This window comes from Ruditapes philippinarum, unplaced genomic scaffold, assembly GCF_026571515.1.
Source record: "Ruditapes philippinarum isolate M1 unplaced genomic scaffold, ASM2657151v2 ctg8679_1_1_1_1, whole genome shotgun sequence".
In the NCBI taxonomy this organism is placed as follows: Eukaryota; Metazoa; Mollusca; class Bivalvia; order Venerida; family Veneridae; genus Ruditapes; species Ruditapes philippinarum.
In genome coordinates, this window is record NW_026865490.1 from 1 (window position 1) to 16,965 (window position 16,965).

Below are 16,965 nucleotides of genomic sequence, written 5' to 3' on the forward strand. Positions count from 1 at the left end.
TCTCTTCTTGTTATAGGGTTTGTAAGCGAACAGCATGGATCCTGATCAGACTGCGCGGATGCGCAGGCTGGTCTGGATCCATGCTGGTCGCAAACCCATTTTGTTGGTTTTGTCATGGCACTGGCTCATATGTGTTTTAACAAAAGTGCTGATTCAACAACAGTTTTGAACTTTACAAAGTTAAGGGGAACAGTGACATAAAGTTTAAGGTGTGTGCCTCTAAACCAAGGGATGGTGGGTTCAACGCCTACTCAGGTCACACTTATTTTTTACCAAGTTTAGTTCAAGGAAGCCTTAGTAATCAAAATGATTGATTTAAAGATTTCTGGTTTTCCCTTTTGAGGCAACAAGTTTATATATAGAGTTTAACTAGGTATGGGTTTTTTTGTAAGCAAATGAAGCTTATTGTCCTCTTTTGTTCTGACTATTATAACGCTGCTCTGTATTTAGTTAAGGTCACTCACTCAGACAAACAAACCAAGAGATTTACGTTCATATACAGCAAGTGATCACAAAAGCTTACTTTTCTGATCTAAGGAGTTAAAAACAATAACTTTAGTATTTTCTGTAGTTCTTCTTTACTTCCTTTTACTTTCATATAAAATGAAAGTAATTATCAATTACAGTTGTATATACATGTGTACCCTTTTTAATAGTGATGGGATCACAATTTTCCCCACCAAACGAAACTAGCAACCCTCAATGTTAACAAGAGGGCCATGATGGCCCTGAGGTCGATCACCTGTATATAGGGCCCCAGAGCGGGGCCAGTTTAAACCCCAGGGCTTTTATTTGAACAAACTTGGAAGACACTCATTAGAAGATGTTTCACAATGTTAAGTTTTTATTTCACAATGTTAAGTTTTTACTACACACATATAATGAAAAACAATGATCTCTCCTCCCCCTCCCCTGGCAGGGCCAATTTTCACCCGGGGGCTTTTATTTGAACAAACTTGGTAGACATCCATAAGAAGATATTTCATGCTAATCATCTAAGCTCTAGCTCATTGGGTTTTTTAAAAGAAGATTTTTAAGTTTTTACTATACACATATAGTTAAAAACAATGACACCCCTGGGGCGGGGCCAGTTTTGATCCCAGGGCTTTTTTTGAACAAACTTTGTAGACACTTACTAGAAGATGTTTCATGCTTAATATCTAAACTCTAGCTATTTGGGTTTTTTCAAAGAAGATTTTTTAAATGTTTACTATATGCAAATAGGGAAAATCAATGACCCCCCCCCCCCAACGGCGGGGCCAATTTGACCCCAGGGTTTTTATTTGAAAAAACTTTGTAGACACTCACTAGAAGATGTTTCATGCCTCATATCTAAACTCTAGCTATTTGGGTTTTTTCAAAGAAGCTTTTTTTAAGTTTTGCTATATACATATAAGGAAAATCAATGACCCCCGGGGCGGGGCTAATTTTGACCCCAGGGCTTTAATTTGAACAAACTTGGTAGACACCCATTAGAACATGTTTCATGCTAAATATCTTAGCTCTAGCTCTTTGAGTTCTTTACAAGAAGATTTTTTAAGTTTTTACTATATGCATATAGGGAAAAACAATGACCCCCTGGGGCGGGGCCAATTTTGACCCCAGGGCTTTTATTTGAACAAACTTGGTAGACACCCATTAGAAAATGTTTCATGCTAAATATCTTAGCTCTAGCTCTTTGGGTTCTTTAAAAGAAGATTTTTTCAGTTTTTACTATATGCATATAGGGAAAAACAATGACCCCCCGGGGCGGGGCCAATTTTGACCCCAGGGATTTAATTTGAACAAATTTGGTAGACACTCACTAGAAGATGTTTCATGCCAAATATCTAAGCTCTAGCTCTTAGGATTTTTTAAAAGAAGATATTTAAAGTTTTTTCTTTCAGTTGCCATGGCAACCAGAGTTCTGCATGGAATTAAATTCTTTGAACATTTTTTAAAGGTGACCACCAAAGGAACATTCCTGTGAAGTTTGGATGAAATTGGCTTAGTGGTTTATGAGGAGATGTCATTTAAAGTAAAAGTTTACGGACGGACGGACGACGGACGGACGCCGGACGAAAAGTGATCACAAAAGCTCACCTTGTCACTTTGTGACAGGTGAGCTAAAAATAAATTGTTGCAAGTTAGACAAAAAGAATATAACAGAAAATTAAACTTACGTCTGTAGGAACAAACATACAGTTATCTCCAAGCTCACTAGCAACTTGACTTCCATCTGATTTAGGGAGGTCACATATGACAACTTTACCACCTTGCTCAACGAATCTCCTAGCAGCTGCCTTCCCGAGCCCTGATGCTCCCCCAGTGATGAAACTCACACTGTTCTAAAATAACAATAAGCATGACCAATAATTAACCATCTAAAAGGCTTTCTTATATACCTAATCATACCTTTATCACATGCAAAAATATATCTTGACAGAAAGAAATTCTGTAGTATTATACTAAAACCATGATCTGGAATGGTGTTAAATTTCAAGGAGGTATTTATAACTACTCTTCCACACAAACGGGTCTAAAAATCAACAACAAATTTGTTTACAGATATCAAATATGCATAGAAGTAAAATTTGCAGTTTTCACGAGATAACTGTGAACTAACGGTTGTTATGTTTCACTTGACACAAATATAAACAACCCTTTTATCACACCTGTGAACATGTTGCTAGTAGGACAGCTTGATGCAGGTAGAACTTTCTATATAAATGTCAGTTTTAAACTGGACAACTGCAACAAACGGATCTACTTTCAACCCGTTAATGGGTGTGTATATAATTTTAAGTCAGTATTTTAATTTACAAAATAAAACGTTGCAATGGTTTAAAATTACAGCATCATATACATTGCAAAAACTGTACTTAAATGTTTTTTCTTCAAAGAAATGTATTTATCATCTAGTTCTATATAAATGCATGAGCCTGTGGTAAAATTTTATCTTTTGATGACATATTATTTCAACTAGAAATGTGTCATCATGCCACGGATGCCCCCGCATGCAGCCAAAATTTCAGATGTTATAATATTTAGTTCCAAATTTGTTTGCACAAATTATTGTTTTCATTTAAAGTTCAAAGCCTTTAAAACTTTTCAATGTTAACACAAACCATTTCCATACAATGTTCAAGGCACTGAAATTATTCAGTCTTAACCTTTTGAAAATAGCATATTTCATATTTGTAGCCAAAATAATGGCTACATACATTTCCACAAAAGTATGAGTGCTGAAACTGAAAGTTCAAAATTTTTCCAATATTCAAGAAAGATAAGTTTGTCCAAAATCATTGAACCACGACCAAATTCAAACTTAAACTGCTTATTCCTAAGATGTATCTATATTATTTTCAAAGTGAAAGGGACATAACTCTGCCAAAAAAATCATCGAACCATGACCAAATTCCAACTTGACCTGCCCATTCCTTTGACATATCCATATGTCAAATTTGAGTTAAATATGTAACACTGCTGGGCAGATAATGAACAGAAACTGTAAATTTCATATTAATTTCAAAGTGAAAGGGGCATTACTCTGCCAAAAATCATTGAACAATGAACAAATTCGAACTGGGCCTGGGCATTCCAAAAACATATCCATATGTCAAATTTGAGTTGAATGTGTTGTACTGTTGGGGAGATAATAAACAGAAACTGAAAATTTCATATTATTTTCAAAGTAAAAGGAGCATAACTCTGCCAAAAATCATCGAACCATGACCAAATTCGAACTTGACCTGTATTTTCTCATGACATATCCATATGTCAAATTTGAGTTGAAAATGTTGTACCGTTGGGGAGATAATGAACGGAAACTGAAAATTTCATATTATTTTCAAAGTAAAAGGGGCATAACTCTGCCAAAAATCATCGAATCATGACAAAATTCGAACTTGACCTGTATTTTCTAATGACATATCTATATGTTAAATTTGAGTTGAATGTGTTGTACCGTTGTGGAGATAATGAACGGAAACTCAAAATTTCATATTATTTTCAAAGTAAAAGGGGCATAACTCTGCCAAAAATCATCGAACCATGACAAAATTCGAACTTGACCTGTATTTTCTCATGACATATCCATATGTAAAATTTGAGTTGAATGAGTTGTACCGTTGGGGAGATAATGAACGGAAACTGAAAATTTCATATTATTTTCAAAGTAAAAGGGGCATAACTCTCCCAAAAATCATCGAACCATGACCAAATTCAAACTTGACCTGTATTTTCTCATGACATATCCATATGTCAAATTTGAGTTGAATGTGTTGTACCGTTGGGGAGATAATGAACGGAAACTGAAAATTTCATATTATTTTCAAAGTAAAAGGGGCATTACTCTGCCAAAAATCATCGAACCATGACCAAATTCGAACTTGACCTGTATTTTCTCATGACATATCCATATGTCAAATTTGAGTTGAATATGTGCAACCGTTACTAAGATAATGAACGGAAACTGATGATGACGGAATGACAGAATGACGGAATGACGAAAGGACGGAATGACGGAACAGGGTAACACTATATGCCCCGGCCATTACATGGCGGGGGCATAAAAATGACCAAACTACAATGTGTGGGATAGTAGGCTAAGTAGCTTTAAATGAGCTTAATTTTCCCTAAATTTATGTGAAATTGCATGACTGCTGCTAACTGACAGAAGCAAATTGAAATTAAGTTTACGGAAGGGTTTGGAGTCTGTGCATTTCCAAACATAGCTTAAGGTCTTCAGCGTACCCGTTTATATAGTATGACATGATGTGAACGCTGAAGACAGAACCGTAGGGAAAGTCCATCAATAATCGTGCCAGGAATCTGACACGCTAGTATTCATTCATCGAACATGCCATGAAGTAAAGTGAAGCATACCTAAATAAAACCATATATGAGCCGTGCCATGACAAAACCAACATAGTGTGTTTGCGATCAACATGGATCCAGACCAGCCTGCGCCTCCTCGCAGTCTGATCAGAATCCATACTGTTCGCTTACAAACCCTATTACAAGTAGAGAAACTGATAGCAAACAGCAGGGATCCTGATAAGACTGTGTGGATGCACAGGCTGGTCTGGTTCCATGCTGGTCGCAAACCCACTATGTTGGTTTTGTCATGGCTCGGCTCATATAATCTGTGATAAGCCAAGGATGGACAAATAAAAATTTTATTACGAACATAAACTCCCTAATAGTTTCCGACAGGTAAAAAAATTAGCACTTGGTCGCCATATTGCCAAAATGTTTGACCATGTGATTACAAGATTGACCTTTACTAACCTATGTGCTTCTAACTTTTTTATAAATTACTTTTTTAAAGATATTGAAAAAGGTGATTTACTTAATTTTGTATTCAATATAAATATATTTAAGTACTAAAAAAATAAAGAAAGTTAATAAAAACATTATCTTAAATTATAAATATTGATATCATGTCAACAAAGACGTTCTTAATATAGTTTAGGACTCTTCTCTACTCGGTTCCTGGGAATGATGTGTCGTCATACGTGATCTCGCATAGCTCCTAAATGTCATGGCCGACTGTAATTGGCGTATTTGACGTTTTACGTTTAAATAGGCAATTTTAATGACGGTATTAATATTTTGATACTTAAAATGGTATAGAACGATATCAATGATTGTTTTATCACAAAATGCACAAGAATTTATTGGGACAAGGGCACAGGCGCTTGTCACATAATCAAATATTTTACATAACCGGTCTATATATGTATATAAAGATATAAGGCCCCCAACGAAACAAAAACATCATGCGGAACAAGCAAAAACACTGCTGCAAGAAACGACCAGATCATGGTTATCTCTTTCTGGTCGCCATCTGAAAGCATCAATCCAAGTGCCAACGCTTTTTATTTCATTAAAATCCCTCAAATAGCAAAGAAATTGGGAAAAGCTTCGCAAAATGCCATTATTTTCAATTCATGTCGTTTTCGACGTCCATACCAATCATGTATACAAACACGATTTCTGGTCGATTTCTACGAAATAAACAAAAAACGGTTAGAATTTCCACGTACGTTCCATAAACAAACTCTTTTCCTATCGATCTGCGAAGTCTTAACTGATCAAAAGCCCTCTTCATACGTAATTCATTAAAAAATACACAAGGATCCCGCTTGTGACAGTATTTTATCGCCATGTAGAGCGCATGTATATACTGTTCCGCTCTGAATATTATATAAGGATTTGATTGGATAAGATAATTATCGGAATACTATTGACCAATCATATAATACTATTTCTTTGCTTCATTTACCTGTCACTTCAAAATCAAAATGGCGCACTTTATTTGACCTCCGCTTCTACAACCAATATTTTTTAAATATTTGCGTACAAAGAGGGCTCTAGTTAAATTTAGACTTTGCAGATTGATAAAAAAGAGTTTGTTTATGAAATTTATGAGGAAATTTTAGACGTTTTCTATTTATTTCGTAGAAATCGACCAGAAATCGTGTTTGTATACATGAATAGATTGGACGTCGAAAACGACATGGATTGTAAATATTGGCATTTTGTGAAATTTTTACTCATTTCTTTGCTATTTGAAGAACTTTAATTAAATAAAAAGCGTTAACGCTTGAATTGATCCTTTCGAAAGTCGACCAGAAAGAGATAACTGTGATCTGGTCGTTTCTTGCAGCAGTGTTCTCGTTTGTTCAGCATGATGTTTGTGTTCTGTTGGAGACCTTATATCTTATTATAGTATTTAGCCCTTATAAAACTTTAAAGAGTTTGTTTCAAGCACCTGTAGTCCAATAGATTAGACGTTACAGGCTTGTTATAGTTTTATGTTGGTCAAGCCTGACGTCTAATAGTTATTGCTCATAAACGCGTAGCATTTTGAAAAATTAAAAAAATGTCTGTTGACTTGCCTTTCAAGCTTTATTCAAAAGCTTATATTCTGTTCTTTCAATTGCATGGTCTATCATTAACAAAAACTTTCAAACAATGTACTTATTAATTAAAAATAAAATATAAATATCAGTTTATTTTGCTCATCGGCCATACTGGTTAAGTAAGGCGTTTTACAGATTGATTCCAATTTTTTGAACGGAAAAATATATTCGAACACACTGACTGTGCAAGGGAAATTATTTCGTTGAAAAAATATTCCGTTAGAAACTTCTGGACTCATTTAAACGCTTGCATTTGAATTAGCCAATCAGATTTCGCGCACTGTATGGCGGCCATTTGTATATCGGCTGTACAAGGAATTTAATTAAATGAGAGGATTTAATCATGACTTTTCGGATGTGACAGTTCAATAATTTTATTAAAAGGTATTCATTTTTTAGTTTTGTTCATAAATAGGTCAAAATTAATGTAAAAACACGCTGTTTTAATTGTTTAAATTCATTAGATCTAAATCGATGTCTAATGTCAATTTTTTTGCTACACGATTTTGCAAAGATCTGTTAAGACCTAACGTAACATGGAAAATGAAAAATGTAAAATATCAGATTAATGAATGATAAATATGAAATAGGTTACGTATAGGTCTTATAATTAGGACTAAAGCACCTGTGGACAAGGGTTGCAAGTGAAAAAAATGGTTAAATCAACTTATGTTATTCTGGTTAGGTTTCGTAACGGGACTAATCGAAAACTTTAATGCTGCATCAGATGAAAAACAAAAAAATATGAAAAAAACCGACTTCTTATAAAGTTTTGGAAGCCAGAACTAAGAAAAAACGTGCTCAATTTTGTTTATTTCAGCAGCTAAAATTATGTGATAATACTTTGATTCTTTATACTATCACGTTGGTAGATTACATACTTGATGACAATAAACAAATCTGAAACGATTTTATTTCATGACAATAAGAATTAAAGTAAAAAACACACTATTTTGCATAAATAACCTTTAAAGTGCCGATTCTTGACATTGTTGGAGAGTAGTAAAGGGCAACAACTTTCAAAAACGTATACCATACCGTGTGTAAGGCTGAACATCACTATATCCAGTCTCCTACCCAGCGTACTTTTGGTACTTCGTGATATTAATTCGCTTATGATACGTTTTTCTTGCCAGCTTGACTAAATTAAGCAACAGAGTTTTTATTATTATTTCTTTTATTCTGTAAACATACCAACATAATGTTCTCAGAATAGCAAGAAAATGAAAAAAATCTGGACACAAAGTGATCCCTCGAAAGCATTAATCACAACAAAAGTACATGAAAATTGCAGACTTGCAGGTTTGATTGAGTCAATACATGATGAATAATGAGTAAGTGCAACATCCCTGTAAATTTTCCTTATATCCTCCATAATATTCAATTTAAACCAACCAATGAAGTAAAATACTTGGGAGTCACTATTAGTCAAGACCTTTCATGGACCAAACATATATAAACAATAGTACATCTAAAGCAAATTCATGAGAAGAAATGTTAAAACCTCAAATAAAAAGATAAAGGAAACAGCATATAAGACCTTTGTTAGACCTCTGGTTGAATATAGTTCCATAGTTTAGCATCCTTGGCAGAAATATTTAATTTATAAGATAGAACAAGTCCAATTAAAGATCAGCTGCTAGATATATTTAATGATTATGACTATACCAGTAGTGTCTCATAAATGATTACTTAATTGGCAAACCCTTTAGCAGCGTCGAAACATCAGTGCTGTAACCTACTTGTGTAAATTCCAAAACAACATTGTCTTTGTTGACTAACAACACCTTACTTAAACAAGAAATCTGAACTACCTGGTACCTTTACTCAAGGACGCAATACCATCAAAATGCTGTCTTTCCTAGGAGCATACGTCTTTGGAATATCCATCCTCTAACTGTTCAGTCTAGCCCCAGTTTTTGTTTTTTTTTGTTTTGGGTTTTACGTCACATCGACACAGTATAGGTCATATCGCGACGTTCCAGCTTTACTGGTGGAGGAAGACCTCAGGTGCCCTTCCGCGCATTATTTCAGGCACGAACGGGCACCTGAGTAGAACCACCGACGTTCCGTAAGCTAGCTGGATAGCTTCCTCACATGAAAGAATCCAAAGTCCCTGTCGGGACTCGAACCCACAGCGGTGAGGGGCAAGTGGTTTGAAGTCAACGACCTTAACCACTCGGCCATGGACGCCCCAGCCCCAGTTTTAACATCTTTACTGAGATCGAGTCTTGACCCATTCCACAAATTATAATCTGCACACTATGTCTTTTAAATTAATAGTCTTGTAGAACATTTAATCTTTTATCTTTTTGAATTTGCATATAAATAATGTCTTTTATTAACAGTACCCTGGCAAGGCGCCTGTTAGTCATAATCAGAATCGATTGTTAAGCAGTATCACATAGATGTAAAAATTTACTCAAATTTTAGCGACTGTTTATTTGCGTCGTTCTTGACCTATTTAATTTTGTAGATGCTTAAGTACTAATGAACACTTACCTTGACTGATCATTCATTTTTTAGATTGCTTTTTGTCTGATAACAGTGTGTCAATTTCTATTGATTATTATAATGAGTTTTTCAATATATTTTATTCATAAGCTAAAGTAGGCTAAAATATTTTAGTTTGTGTTATGATATCAAGATTAGATAACTCTTTACATGTTTAGTTGTATAGTTAATGGGATTACTTCCCTTTACTTGATATTCATTAATGCTATGTTATATATATGATCATGCCTCTCTGATACCTGGGTCATTTTTCTCACTTGAGCTCTGGTCTTAACAACATGTATTAAATGGTTATAAAAATTGTAGAATAGTTTGAATCTTGTTATCATCCATACAACATAACATGGTGTCAGAAGTAAACTAAAGGAATAATATTGTAATAAAAGGAATTTAATTAAAATTTATTTGGAATCGGATTTAACAAGCATTCTGGAAAGAAATTAAATTGTATGAATCACAAACATTTAACTTTCTTCAGAGGAATAAATTAATTCTACAGCTCTACAATGGATTTAAGGTATTAGCACCCTAATGCATTACCTCCGCTTTGAAGAGTATTCAAATAGGCTGGAACTACTGTTAACTACATTGAAAATGAGGGCCATGGGTTCAATCCCCAGAAGTGTCAACTTTTTTTTCTTTCTTTTTTTCTTTTAACATTATTTATGTATCTCTCATGTCCTATTTGGAAAGAAAAAAGTGTTTAATTTTGATTTTTTAATTTATATAGGTATTTATTGGCTAAATTATGCTAAATATAGTAATAAATATGGTGCCTGATATTTTCAAAGTGTAATATAATCAAAACTAGACGGTAAAAGTATTTCATATTTTACAAGATCAACCAATATACTTTTTTTAAAAATTTAGGGAAACTTTGAAAACAGGCACTCAATTGGGTAAATTTTAAGATTTTTTTAAATTAGGCTCCCTAAGTAGAAAAATGGTCAGACACGTGGTAAAAATGGGTGGGGTAGGGTAACATTTTTTATACAGATTTCATAAATTTTAAGTAGAAACCATAATTTTGCTTATTTGGATTGGTAGCTGAATGGTACTGTTTGTTTCTTACCAAAAATTAATGGGAAAACATTTTTCATTACAATGTTATTGCAGATTATTTAAAGGTTCTTACTCTCTAAAAAGGGCCCTCATAACATCCTAGCTTGAGTTCAGAAAAGTGGCCATAACTTGATTTCCGTACGGTAAACTTTGTTTAAATTTTTCCAACAGGTGTACTTTAAGGTATACATCTGACTTATGATGTCAATTTTTTAATTCCTGATAGTACCCATTAGGGTCCTAATACCTTAAATGGTGTACCCATACCAACAATGAACTGGGACAGTCAGAACCCTATGGAGGAGTTCAAAAAGTTCAGGCAGCACGCAGAACTTATATTTAGTGGTGCATTAAGAGAAAAAGAAGAAGAAGTACAAGTTACTTACTTATTACTTTGGATTGGTGACAGAGGCCGCCAGATATATAATACTCTTACATTAACTGAGCTCCAAAGGAAATCAATAAAGGCAATTTCGGATGCAATTCAAAAACATCTACAACCAAAATCAAATCCTGTATTTAGCAGATACAAATTCCACAATGAAAAACAGGGAAACAGTACGATAGAACAATTCATCACACGTCTAAAAACATTAGCAAATGATTGCGCTTTTGATGCAGGGTACAGAGATGATGTAATACGAGATCAAATAGTTATTGGAATTACGTCGGAAAAAGTTCGTGAAAAACTAATCACGGAAGGCGAAGCATTGACTCTTGAAAAAGCAGTCAGGATATCACAGTCACATGAATACGCACAGGCACAACTACGTGATATGACTAATTCCAAAAACATCGATGACATTTATCATAAACGACATTCCATGTCAAAACACCAAAACGAGACTGGAAAGAAACACAATCACCATTCAAGAGTTAGACAAAACCAACAGATAACAAAATGTGGAAATTGTGGACAGTCACATCACAGTAAAGATCGATGTCCGGCAAGAGGAAAACAGTGCAAGAACTGCCATAAATGGAATCACTATGCAGTTATGTGTAGGTCAAACAAAAAAGTGCATGAAATCGAAACCGGAAACAATAACAGTGACAGTAACAGTGACAGTGAATTTTGTATTGGTGCAGTTGATTCACATTCAAAGGGACAGGTATTTGTTGATTTACAGGTGGGCTCTAAAGGTCATCTTAAACAGTTTAAACTTGACACAGGGGCATGCTGTAACATCCTTTCTGAGGCAGATTTCAAATCCCTCAAGGTCAATACCCCCTTAAAGAAGCCAACTGTCAAGCTCACTGCTTACTCAGGCACTGAAATTAAGGTTCTAGGAGTAGTAGATCTCTCATGCAGCTACAAGAAATGCACAAAACTTGTAGAATTTTATGTTGTGAGAACAAACAAACCCTCAATCCTAGGTTTACAATCATGCATTGACTTCAATTTAATTCAGATTGTAATGTCCGTAGACCAGAATGAGCAAATGAATAAAAATTCTGTCTTGCGTGACTTTCCTGAAGTTTTTCATGGCTTTGGAAAATTACCTGGTGCTTGTTCGATCAAAGTAGATCCCAAGTACTCTCCAGTAATTCATCCTCCCCGACGCGTTCCTGTAGCTCTTCAAAGCAAGGTTAAAAAGGAACTTGATGCTATGGAAAAGGCTGGAATCATAGCCAAGGTCACTACACCAACAAATTGGGTGAATAGTATGGTCGTAGTCAATAAGCCACATTATGATAAAGTTAGAATTGTAATTTACCCTAAAGACCTTAATAAGGCAATCCATAGGCCACATTATCCTACAAAAACCTTAGATGATATTTTGCCGCAGTTAAAATCTGCAAAATATTTCACAAAACTTGACTGCAAATCAGGTTACTGGTCCGTTGTTTTAGATGATAAATCATCATATCTAACAACATTCAACACCCCTCAAGGTCGTTATAGGTATCTAAGATGTCCCATGGGACTGAAATGCAGCCAAGATCTCTTCCAGCAAAATATGGATGAGTGCTTAGAAGGCTTACTTGGTTGTTGTGTCATTGTAGATGACATTCTTGTTTATGGTTCAACTCGAGAAGAGCATGACATAAACTTAAGAAACTTACTTGATAGGTGCCGCCAAAAGGGCATTAGGTTAAACGAAGACAAACTTGTTGTTTGCGTCTCGGAGGTTAAGTATTTTTGGTCACATCCTCTCAGCTGATGGATTGAAACCAGACCCCGAAAAATGTAGGGCTATCCAAGAGATGGAAGCGCCTAAAGACAAGTCTGAGCTTAAGACAATACTTGGCATGATAACTTATCTATCTAGATATGCCCCAAACTTGTCCGAGATCATTCATCCTCTCTCAGAAATATTAAAAGAAAGATTGTCATTTTTCACTGGGATGCTCCTCAAGTTCGAGCATTTCAGAAAGTCAAAGACATACTTACTGAGTGTCCAGGCCCAGTGTTATCTTATTTTGATCCAAATAAGGCACTAGTACTTCAGTCTGACAGTTCTCAGTATGGCTGTGCTTCTACTTTAATGCAAGATGGAAAACCTATAGCTTTTGCAAGCAAATCCTTGACCAACTCAGAAAGGTCATGGGCCATGATTGAGAAAGAACTTCTTGCCATAGTATTTGGCATGACAAAGTTCAGGCAATATATTTACGGTAGGCACATAACTGTAGAAACAGATCACTTACCCTTGATCAGTGTTGTTAAGAAATCCCTATACAGTGCCCCGGCAAGATTACAAAGGCTCTTATTAGCGTTACATGGTTATGATTTTGAGTTGCAGCACAAAGCAGGCACTCAAATACCCGTTGCTGACACATTGTCTCGGAAGTATTTGCCAGATACTTATCCAGAAATTTCCGAAAATACCAATATGCATGTTCACTTCATAACAAAAAACTTGCCATACACAGATCAAAAACTTAGTGAAGTAAGGTCAAAAAACTGAGTTAGATCCAACACTCATTACCTTGAAACAAATCATTCTTCAAGGCTGGCCTGAAAACGCAAAGATTGCAATTCTCAAGTTCTAGAATACTGGAATTATAGAGATGAACTCACTGTTGTTAGATAATATCATCTACAAAGGTCAAAGATTGATTATTCCTAAGTGTCTAAGATCTGTAATGTTAAATTTGCTACATAAAGGTCACCCAGGTCAGGAACGTAGCTTCCGCAGGGCACAAATTTCTATGTTTTTGGCCTAAACATTAGCAAAGACATAGTGCAGAAAGTGCAACAGTGTTCTGTATGTGCAGAGCATCAAAGGTCAAATTCAAAGGAACCCTTGGTTTCACATGAAATCCCTAAATACCCATGGCAGGTAATAGGTACTGATGTATTAACATTAGATAACCAAGACTACTTGTTAGTATGCGACTACATGAGCAACTATTTTGAAGTTGACATGATTAAAAATACAAACAGTAGCACTATTATTAAGTTAATGAGAACTTGGTTTTCAAGACATGGTATTCCCCAGAAAATAGTTTCAGATGGTGCTAGTTATTACACATCACAAGAATTTAAAGAATTCACAACTAAATGGGACATAAAGCATGTAAGGTCATCACCTCAATATCCCCAAAGTAATGGCCTTAGTGAATGAAAATGCGTGAAGAAAGTAAAAACATTGCTCAAAAATGCAAGCAAGATGGGACAGACCCTTTGATAGCAATTTTAGAATTACGTGCTATCCCGCTAAGCATAGGTTATTCTCCCACTGAAATCTTAATGGGAAGAAAAATAAGGACATTTATACCTATGTCTGAAAAGAATTTAACACCCAAAACAACAGATTTTCAGACAATAAGGTCACTTCTTGAAAAACAGAAACGCATTCAAAAGAAAAATTATGATAAACATTCAAGGTCCCTTAAACCATTTTAACATAGGAGAAAATGTTAGAATTCAGCAGGGAAAATCTTGGAATCCCGCTGTCATTCAAGAAAAATTAGACAATCGCTCCTATTCTGTAGAAACACCTGATGGTGGTCAATATATCAGAAACAGGCAACATCTAATGAAGGATTATACCTGCCAAGATAATGACCCTCCATTAAACACTGATAACAATCAAATTACACAGGCCATTTGTAGTAATCAAGACACAGCAGATTCCCATGATAAACTTTCACACCAGTTAACCTCACAGTATGCCAGTGTCAAGAGTGATAATCTGACCTTTAATCACTCAAAGTCGCCTGCATCAACAAATACTCTCAAACTGCCAAACATTTATCCAGAAGCTTATGTAACTCGTTCTGGGAGGCAGGTTAAACCAAAGATAATTCAGTCTGTGTAAAATAAATGTATATATACACATTGAACAAATAGTAGTGTTTATTGTGCTTTAAACAGAAAAAGTACAAAGTTTATATTGACAGTATGAAAGCATTTTCTAGGACAAATTTATCATAATAATTAAATGTGTTTATCTCAAATTCATTAATTGATGTCAGTCTTGACATGGACATTATTTTTATTGCTTAATGCTTTCTCTGAATAAATTGACATTTATAGCGGACAAATGTTTATGAGCTTCTCAATTTCAAACAAAGGGAGATGTTATGATATCAAGATTAGATAACTCTTTACATGTTTAGTTGTATAGTTAATGGGATTACTTCCCTTTACTTGATATTCATTAATGCTATGTTATATATATGATCATGCCTCTCTGATACCTGGGTCATTTTTCTCACTTGAGCTCTGGTCTTAACAACATGTATTAAATGGTTATAAAAATTGTAGAATAGTTTGAATCTTGTTATCATCCATACAACATAACAGTTTGTTAGGTTGATTTATGGCAAGCAATGTAAACAATTCAGGCAAGGTTCCACCAGGAAAGGTACATGTACGTATACAAACATAGTAAGAAATATTATCTTAAATATACATTTATATATGCATATTTTCTGAGATTACTTTATATCAAGGCTGTTTTAAAATTGAAGTTTTCATGTTGTATAATGCTTATGCCGGTAATACAATGTAGGTGGCATGAACCACTGCTGGCCATAAATCAAATCGAGACTGCCATATTTCCAAACTTGTCGCTCTTGGGCGTTCTTAGACTGTCCATTTTTTCTATTCCACTGCTCAGCAGCATAAAGTGAGCACTTTAATTTGGATAATGGGGATTGACATATAATTATTGTTTAACATCTATGGTTTATTTAACATTAACGTTATTCATCAAACAACCTAAACCAATTAGATTTTCTTTATCCTATTTAAAACAACTATAATTACAATTGGTTTTCTTTTTTCTTTCTTTTTTTCACATTCAATGATTAGAATCATCATTCATCAGTTTAAGAGGTTTTTATGTTTCCGGGACAAAAAGTCATAAACATACTATTAATAATTATTATTTGAAGCATTTTGTTTACAATAAAATCTTTTAATTATGCATAAAACAGCCTTAAATTTCTCATTGGTTGTTTTTTTTCAGTTAGGCCAGAGGTCACTTTTGTATTACTACTCAATTCCATTCTTTGTATTTTGGATTAACAACCATTTCGACTACGCCAAACTTTATTTATGTTTGGTATTGGCGCCTATTGGTTACAGTTTTTTAGCCGGTTCGGTTAGTGAAACGGAAGTACTACCAGAAGAGCTCGATAGGGAGGTAAAAGTCACGTGATCAAACAGCATGTCTGACAAGGAGTAGCGAGCTAAATAAAACATTTTATTACTGCGGTTGTTTATATTTTTACTTTCTTCTGATAGAGAAAATAAATATATCATCACAAATCAAACGAAAAATCATTTATTATTTAGGTCGAAATAGTCTGACCGGACGCCATTTTGAAAGGAGTCAACTCGGCCCACTTTCCAAAAATATATAGGCCTATAACGTATTTACTTTGCTTTGCATGTTGTTAAGGTAAATGAATAATAAGAAATATCTTATTATTATTATGTAATTATACATTGTACTTCTGCCGAAATAAAGTATATTTAGAAAAAAAGTTATTTATTTGTCTTGCAGATTCGATAAAATTAATATAGACATAGGCACGATTATCGAACCTGGGAAGATAAAATATGAACATATTGATAAAATAACTTCATATTTTTTCTTCCCATGTCCGATACTTGTGCCTGTGAATATAGATATAATATATAAATAAAAATGTGTTTCCTTAGATTGTGGGTATGTGAAAATATTGCATCTGGTGTCCGCTCAGTGAAATATTATAACAATCTTACACTGGCTGCCGTTGCAGACCGGAATTTCTAGCTCAAGGGTAACTGTTTATGGCGGTAACGAGGCCCTGCGGAGTTTCCGCTAAACAGTTATCAGAGAACTAGACACTCGATCCTGTCTGTATACCGAGTGTTTTGTTCTTTTTCTTGTATATTACACATCAATTATTTTCAGAACAGAAATTATGGAAACTTATAAATATTCTCATTACGCATTTTTTTCTTACAGTAGCTTATGAACTTACAACTTCATTCATAACGGTAAAATTACGTCATCCTAAGATCGCAATTCATTCATAA

At 34.6% G+C, this 16,965-nt stretch overlaps 1 long non-coding RNA gene across 1 annotated transcript; it reads right to left on the reverse strand.

Annotated features, from left to right (window-relative positions):
• Positions 1-2,174: 2,174 nt before the first annotated feature.
• On the reverse strand, positions 2,175-7,962 carry LOC132729354 (uncharacterized). Its single transcript, XR_009625603.1, has 2 exons — positions 7,875-7,962; positions 2,175-2,327 (listed from the first exon to the last, which is right to left on the reverse strand). It is a non-coding gene; the product is annotated as an uncharacterized LOC132729354 (long non-coding RNA).
• Positions 7,963-16,965: the final 9,003 nt, after the last annotated feature.